This window comes from Salvelinus fontinalis, chromosome 1 (genome assembly GCF_029448725.1).
Source record: "Salvelinus fontinalis isolate EN_2023a chromosome 1, ASM2944872v1, whole genome shotgun sequence".
Classification (NCBI taxonomy): domain Eukaryota; kingdom Metazoa; phylum Chordata; class Actinopteri; order Salmoniformes; family Salmonidae; genus Salvelinus; species Salvelinus fontinalis.
Window position 1 is genome coordinate 22,675,712 of NC_074665.1, and position 8,580 is coordinate 22,684,291.

At 47.3% G+C, this 8,580-nt stretch overlaps 1 pseudogene; it reads left to right on the plus strand.

The window, feature by feature from the left end:
* Positions 1-282: 282 nt before the first annotated feature.
* Positions 283-8,357, plus strand: LOC129841081 (glucose-6-phosphatase catalytic subunit 1-like; annotated as a pseudogene).
* Positions 8,358-8,580: the final 223 nt, after the last annotated feature.

Genomic DNA, 8,580 nt, shown 5'->3' on the forward strand with positions numbered 1-8,580 from the left:
GCTAAAGGTCAGGGAGCCTGTCTACAACGTCCACTTGAAGGCAAACAAATGCCCTAACCTTGAATAAAGTCTGATGGGAACAGACAGTCCTGGAGCTCCAGAGGAGCTCTACCAGCTTTGGTGCACCTTCCCTGGGTTGCTGATCTGGATCCACCCTGCAGTCATGGATCTTTTCCACAGCTGGGGTTGGAGGTGGCCGTCCATCTGCAGACCAAGTATGGGCATTATGAGGGCTGATTTAGCCTCTACAGTGGCAGACCTGCATACCACCTTCTGTTTCTTCCCAGGCTGGTTCTATCTGCGCAGGGACGTGGGGGTCAAACTCATCTGGGTGGCTGCCATTAGGGACTGGCTCAACCTGGTCCTGAAGTGGTAAGGAACAGGTTAAATCAGGTTTCTGTCATTTTGTAGGTCATGGATTTTTACTACAAATTTGGAATAAATACACATGAACGAGAACTTGCGTTGTCTTGAAACTGGACCAGGTCGGCAATGCCATAGATAGACCAATGTGTGCCAGAGTATAGCAATGCGTATCACTCAACATACCTCAAGAATATAGTAGTATTGGGAAGTGGAAGCATTATTGTCTTAGTATGTAATAAATGAATGATCAAGGGCCATAACAACCTTTGCACTTTAGTATTGATTCCCATTCAGCAGGGTAAATACATAGAGAATAATCTTATCTGGAAAAGGAATTCAGTTGGAAGTGTACAGTGAATTCCAGTGGAGGCTGGTGACTTGAAAAATTGAGGAGGATGGGAGACCCACGTAGAAATCAAAATGTGTTTAAAAAATTCTCAAGAGTATTTATTTTAACCTAAAGCATTTAATAAAGACATTTATAGTACAATATTATAGGGAATGGGAACGAGAGGGCTACTTACACAGTGTTTGGAAGGGATCACAGCAGTGATTGAATGAGCGTATGAGGCATGAGTTGAGGTGTTCAGAGGCTTGACTTCAGTGCAGGACAGGATTTGTCTGGGAAGACAAAAAACAATAACACAACACACTACACAGTTAGACAAAAGAAGAATGAGTTAGTCCAATCAAGGAGTAAAATCATTGATGTGTAATAATGTGATTGTGTATGTGATTGACTCTAAATACAGTAATGAGAGAAAATTAATCGGGGTACTCACTGTGCTTGGAGAGGAAACATTCAATGTGCCAGTAGATGAGCGGGTACATGAGACGTGGCTTCAGTTCATGTCAGGACAGAGTTGACAATGGTACTGGAGTGGAGTGGTCATCACAGCTTAATCAGGGAACAGGAGGGAGGGGACTTAGCTCGAAATACAAATAGCAGATACATTCCATTACAGCTGCGCCATCGAAGGTTTGAACAAGTTTCTCCCTGAAGTTAAACACAGTTCACATCTCGCCCACTTGACACATCAAAATAGCCCAAGAAACATTCCTGAATAACGCCCTGATCCTCCACATACCTGACGATAACTGACAACTGCAAGCAGACTGGTGACACCATAGGTCCCAGAGCGGGGGGAAATTGTTACACCCTTGGGCCTGGAGTTTTTCCTAATCTGTTACCCTAACCAGGAAAACTCTGGATCCTATAAGGTATGACAGTGATTAATCAGTTGTAAAAATATTTTATATGGGCTATGATGGGAACAGTTTTTCCTAATCAAGTCACATGGTTTAAAGAAAAGAAGAAGAAAAAACTGAGGTGGATGAAAACCCTGTCAAACTGCAGCAACTTTAAACTTGTTCATATTCATTATATTTAGACTAGATTAGGAAGGGGATTTCCTCTACCTAGACACTGTCACGCCCTGGCCTTAGTATTCTTTGTTTTCTTTATTATTTTAGTTAGGTCAGGGTGTGACATGGGGAATGTTTGTGTTTTGTTGGTTTTGGGTGTTTCTATGGTAAAGGGGTTATTGGGTGTAGTATATGGGTTTGTGTTGAGTTCAGGTGTCTAGCGTTGTCTATGTATGTTTAGTTATCTAGGAGAGTCTATGGTTACCTGAATGAGTTCCCAATTAGAGACAGCTGATTTCGGTTGTCTCTGATTGGGAGCCTTATTTAGGGTAGCCATAGGCTTTCATTGGTTGTGAGTAGTTGTCTATGTGATACGTTTGTAGCCTGTGTGTGCACATCGTTATTTAGCTTCACGATCGTTTTCTTGTTTTGTTTAAGTGTTTTTGTTTCGTTTGCCTTCTTCTTCAAATAAAAAGGAGATGGCTTATTTTCCTAAAGCTGCGTTTTGGTCCGTCAATCCGCCACACGATCGTGACAGAACTACTCACCATTATAGGACCAAGCGGCATGGAAAGCGACAACAGGACCTACCTACACAGGATTCGTGGACATGGGAGGAGATACTGGATGGTAAGGGGCCGTGGGCACAACCTGGAGAATATCGCCGTCCTCGTGAAGAGCTGGAGGCAGCTAAAGCCGAGAGGAGGCGATATGAGGAGGCAGCACGGAGACAAGGCTGGAAGCCCGTGAGTACAACCCAAAAATTTCTTGGGGGGGGCCTTAAAGGGAGTGTGGCGAAGTCAGGTAGGAAACCTGCGCCTACTCCCTGTACTTACCGTGGAGAGCGAGAGTACGGGCAGACACCGTGTTACGCAGTAGAGCGCACGGTGTCTCCTGTACGCGTGCATAGCCCGGTTCGGTACATTTCAGCTCCACGTATCGGTCGGGCTAGACTGAGCGTTGAGCCGTATGTCATGAAGCCGGCCCAACGCATCTGGTCACCAGTGCGTCTCCTCGGGCCGGCGTACATGGCACCAGCCTTACGCATGGTGTCCCCGGTTCGCCTACATAGGCCGGTGCGGGTTATTCCACCTCCCCGCACTGGTCAGGCGAGGGGGAGCATACAACCAGGTAAGGTTGGGCAGGCTCGGCGCTCAAGGGAGCCAGTATGCCTGCACGGTCCGGTATTTCCGGCACCACCTCCCCGCCCCAACCCAGTACCACCAGTGCCTCCTCCACGCACTAGCTATATGGTGCGTGTCTCCAGCCCTTTACCACCAGTGCCTAAACCACGCACCAAGCCTCCTGTGTGTCCCCAGAGTCCTGTGCGTCCTGTTGCTGCTCCCCGCACTAGCCCTGAGATGCGTGTCCCCAGCCCGGTGCCACCAGTCCCGGCACCACGCACCAGGCCTACAGTGCGCCTCAGCCGGCAGGAGTCTGCCGTCTGCACAGCGATGACTGAACTGCCCGTCTGCCAAGCGCCATCTGAGCCATCCGTTTCCCCAGCGCCATCTGAGCCATCCGTCTCCCCAGCGCCATCTGAGCCATCCGTCTCCCCAGCGCCATCTGAGCCATCCGTCTCCCCAGCGCCATCTGAGCCATCCGTCTCCCCAGCGCCATCTGAGCCATCCGTCTGCCATGAGCCTGCAAAGCCGCCCGTCTGCCATGAGCCTGCAAAGCCGCCCGTCTGCCATGAGCCTACTGAGCCATCCGCCAGACAGGAGCCGCTAGAGCCGCCAGCCAGACAGGAGCCGCTAGAGCCGCCAGCCAGACAGGAGCCGCTAGAGCCGTCCGTCAGACAGGAGCCGCTAGAGCCGTCCGTCAGACAGGAGCCGCTAGAGCCGCCAACCAGACAGGATCTGCCAGAGCCGCCAACCAGACAGGATCTGCCAGAGCCGCCAACCAGACAGGATGTGCTAGAGCCGCCACCCAGACAGGATGTGCTAGAGCCACCACCCAGACAGGATGTGCTAGAGCCGCCAATCAGACAGGATCTGCCAGATCAGTCAGCCAGCCATGAGCAGCCAGATCCGTCAGCTAGCCATGAGCAGCCAGATCCGTCAGCCAGCCATGAGCAGCCAGATCCGTCAGCCAGCCATGAGCAGCCAGATCCGTCAGCCAGCCATGAGCAGCCAGATCCGTCAGCTAGCCATGAGCAGCCAGATCCGTCAGCTAGCCATGAGCAGCCAGATCCGTCAGCTAGCCATGAGCAGCCAGATCCGTCAGCTAGCCATGAGCAGCCAGATCCGTCAGCTAGCCATGAGCAGCCAGATCCGTCAGCCAGCCATGAGCAGCCAGATCCGTCAGCCAGCCATGAGCAGCCAGATCCGTCAGCCAGCCATGAGCAGCCAGATCCGTCAGCCAGCCATGAGCAGCCAGATCCGTCAGCCAGCCATGAGCAGCCAGATCCGTCAGCCAGCCATGAGCAGCCAGATCCGTCAGCTAGCCATGAGCAGCCAGATCCGTCAGCTAGCCATGAGCAGCCAGATCCGTCAGCCAGCCATGAGCAGCCAGATCCGTCAGCCAGCCATGGGCCATCCCTCAGTCCGGAGCTGCAGTCCCTCAGTCCGGTGCTGCAGTCCCTCAGCCTGGTGCTGCCCCTTATCCTGGTGCTGTTCCTTACCCTGGTACTGCCCCTTAGTTCGGAGCTGCCCCTGACCCTGGTACTGCCCCTTACCCTGGTACTGCCCCTTAGTCCGGAACTGCCCCTTAATGCAGTGTGGTTAATGTGGAGGGGGGTCATTTGGAGGAAGCGAAGGAGGCGGTTAGGGACTGTGGTGACGTGGGGACCACGACCAGAGCCGGAGCCGCCACCATGGATGGAAGCCCACCCAGACCCTCCCCTAGACTGTGTAATGGTGCGCCCGGAGTTCGCACCTTAAGGGGGGGGTTATGTCACGCCCTGGCCTTAGTATTCTTTGTTTTCTTTATTATTTTAGTTAGGTCAGGGTGTGACATGGGGAATGTTTGTGTTTTGTTGGTTTTGGGTGTTTCTATGGTAAAGGGGTTATTGGGTGTAGTATATGGGTTTGTGTTGAGTTCAGGTGTCTAGCGTTGTCTATGTATGTTTAGTTATCTAGGAGAGTCTATGGTTACCTGAATGAGTTCCCAATTAGAGACAGCTGATTTCGGTTGTCTCTGATTGGGAGCCTTATTTAGGGTAGCCATAGGCTTTCATTGGTTGTGAGTAGTTGTCTATGTGATACGTTTGTAGCCTGTGTGTGCACATCGTTATTTAGCTTCACGATCGTTTTCTTGTTTTGTTTAGTGTTTAAGTGTTTTTGTTTCGTTTGCCTTCTTCTTCAAATAAAAAGGAGATGGCTTATTTTCCTAAAGCTGCGTTTTGGTCCGTCAATCCGCCACACGATCGTGACAGACACAGACAACAACTGATAGACAATAGAACTCACAGGGTTGAGCTTGCTTTATGAATGTTTGCATCATACAGTGGGCCTTCTAAAAAATGAACTCACATCTGTCATCACTATTGCTTGATTCATTCCAGTTTATCCTTCTGAATTGACAACGTATTGACAGCTTAGCCAACCCAGTTTTGAATATAAACCAACTTTGATCACATTCACATTTTCTCCTGACACACAAATGGACTATAAATACATAACGTTACCAATTAGTTTACCCTGACCAAGTGGACAGCGCACATAGGCTGTATGCATATGCTCTTATTAGTAGCCTACAGTTGATTAGACTGAAAAATTGTCTCGTTTTCATCCTGTACAGCATACCAGATCTCTAATGTTAAGGTGTAGCCTAGGCTGATGCAACATTTATATCATGCGTTTTTTGCTTGTGTCTGTCCGGAGTGAGTATGTATTTTCATCTTTGCTAAATAAAAACCGGAGGAAAGTGGAATGCCTAAATGCACTGCATCAACCTCTTTCTTTAATCTAACTTTTAATGGATGATGTGATGTGAAGCTATCAAATCATTCGGAATTGATTTCGACATCCCAGAAAAGACATTTGAAAGTTCGATATGTTCAGCAAGTAACGAATTGTTACCGGGGGATTATTATTAAACATTACAGGCCATACTTAAACATTTAAAACTAGATAGAAAGTATGGAAAAACTATCATGGACCTATATATTTGCAAATAACTCCCCTTTTTTTCTGGCCTTCAAATAGATTTGGACAAACAAATCAGTACAACAACAAAAAACTGTGCGGCCCTCCATTGAATTTCAAAATCCTGATGTGGCCCTCAAGCCCAAAAGGGGGTAGGTACGGTCTAGGGTTGTTTTGGAGCAGGGCCTTGTGTCTTGTTCATCTCCAGGTTCTTGCAGGTGTGCCTGTGGATGCTGCTGTGTACAGTGGAGCTGCTGGTGTGCATGTCCAGAGTCTACATGGCTGCCCACTTTCCCCACCACGTCATCAGTGGGGTCATCACGGGTCAGAGAACCAGGAATCTAGATGTCTAGATTTCAAGATGAAGAAACTTGTTCCCTTGTACCCAGCAGGTCCTGCTAACCTGAATGCTATTGCGCTGGCGTGGTTATTTTCTTTTCATGTTGTCGTCCTTTCCAGGAACTCTGGTTAAATGTGCAACCAGGCCTAGCAAGTAGTGTAGTGTAAAAGTTATTGTATCTTATTTCAATGATCTTGTAGCTTGATGACAATCTCCCTGGTCTCTATCCATGGCAGGTATCATGGTGGCTGAGTTCTTCTCTAGAGTGCAGTGGATCTACAGAGCCAGTCTGAAGAAGTACTTCTACACCACCGTCTTCCTGCTCTCCTTCGCTGTGGGCTTCTACGTGCTGCTGAAGGCTCTGGGCGTGGACCTGCTGTGGACCCTGGCGAAAGCCCAGAAGTAGTGTGTGAGGGCTGAATGGGTCCACATGGACTCCACTCCCTTCGCCAGCCTCCTGCGCAACATGGGCACCCTGTTTGGCCTGGGCCGTGCACTCGCCCCTCTACACCGATACACCGAGAGCAAGAAGAACAGCAGCACCCCCTTCAGGGCGGGATGTATCATTGTCTCCTTATTGCTGCTACAGATCTTGGATAGCTTGATGTTCTCCTCCAGGAACCAGGCAACGTTCTACATGTTGTCTGTCAATAAGAGTGCTGCTGCCCTCTTCATCCACAGAGCTCTGGTTTCCGGAGGACTCTCCTGGATCTTCCCAGGTTAAAGTGGGGTGGCTAGGCTGACATTTTCATAACAATCGTTCACTTTGTGATAAAAGCACCACATTTGGCACAGAGGTAGGTTTATGTACCCTGAAAATATTTTGATATTAGGCCATGACATATTTGGCCCATGGGGGACATGGCAGCCATCTTACAAAATGGCCACCGAAAGTAAAACAATTTTACAATTCAGAAGGACTGTTTTGTTATTAAAAAAAATTGGGTGCAGAGGTAGAAAAAAGTACACTGAAATAATTTCAGTTGCATGGAAGTTGAGTGTAGTTGTCACCTGGAGGTGTGTAAATCTGTTGGACTATCAGAAACTGTTTTGATTTGACAAATTAATTGGCTTGCTAATAAGCTCATGAGCAGAGAGTGGGAATGGGTATGGGAAGCAAGAGCACCTCAAGAGCTTGGGACTATAAGGTTCTATCTGCAAAAAAATATTCTGAGATAATTGGCTTTAAAGTTTTGAACCCTCATTGGTTTGAATGGTGTCAGCAATTTTTTATCTTGTATCCTTTTGAACTTAACAACATGAATTGGGGTATTTGGAGTACGATATAGGTAGAGAACATTGAACAGAACAAGGCTATGTCAATAACAAAATGTTGACAAAAATACAGATAGGACCTTGTAGTCCCATGCTCTCGACCTGTTTCTTCAAATTGATTGCTCTGTTTGTTCCTAATTAAATGTAAATGTTACATACAGTATATGCAATCCTGTGTATAGCAACATATCATTTATGGGGAGACAAGTGAAAACTTGTGATTCAGTAGAAAAGTTTGGAGGACATTGAGGAGCTGAATCCTCTGTTACAGTAAGCAATGCTGGAAGACTAGGCTATCTTCAGCTTTGTGAAAAAGTCTTCCACTGCCTCAGAGCATTCATGCTGGAGGGTCTCTATTTCTTTGTGGTGGTTATGTCTCTTGGGTTCATGTTAGTGAATGACACTGTGCTGGTGTGGCTCCTTCGATGACAACAAGAGGACAAAGGGTGATTATCAGGCCCTGGACTCCGGACCTTGAGCGGTGAGGATCAAGACTGGTTGTACTATAATGTACAATAAGTGTTTGCATTTTATTTACTAGATGATGTTGTGAACACGGATGCCGTGATTAATGAGCAAAATCCCTTTTGCTTGGTGTACACAAAGATCTTTTTTTTACTTTGAGTTAGTTTTTCAGAGAAAATAACCCAAAATGACAAAACTGATTAATGAATTATTACTAGGGACATTAAACATTTACTACTAGACGACCGACCCTCAGCTCAATACATAGCAACACTCTTTACCTCATGCCCACTGACGTTGGGAGTTTTGGCCATGGAGGTTCAACGAGCAGCACTTTTTGTGTACAGAACGATGACTATGTGTATCTGTGCGTTAGTGACACTTACCAAGTATACTGTTTCAATCAAACATACCAGCAATAATCAATAAATACTTGACTGTACATTGTCACATGTCAACACACTGTCCAATAGTCTACTTAACTTGACCCTGATATCAAGTCAGTGACAATCCATCCTATCATTGCCAAGTATTGTGACGGACATGCATATTTCCTATGGTGACATAATATTGTACATCCATCCAACCTCGTGTTGTTTCCCTCTTTCAGCTCTTATCTCCAAATGCATCGTGGGTTTTCTTCCTATGCTCACCTCATAAAACGATATAGTATATCTATAC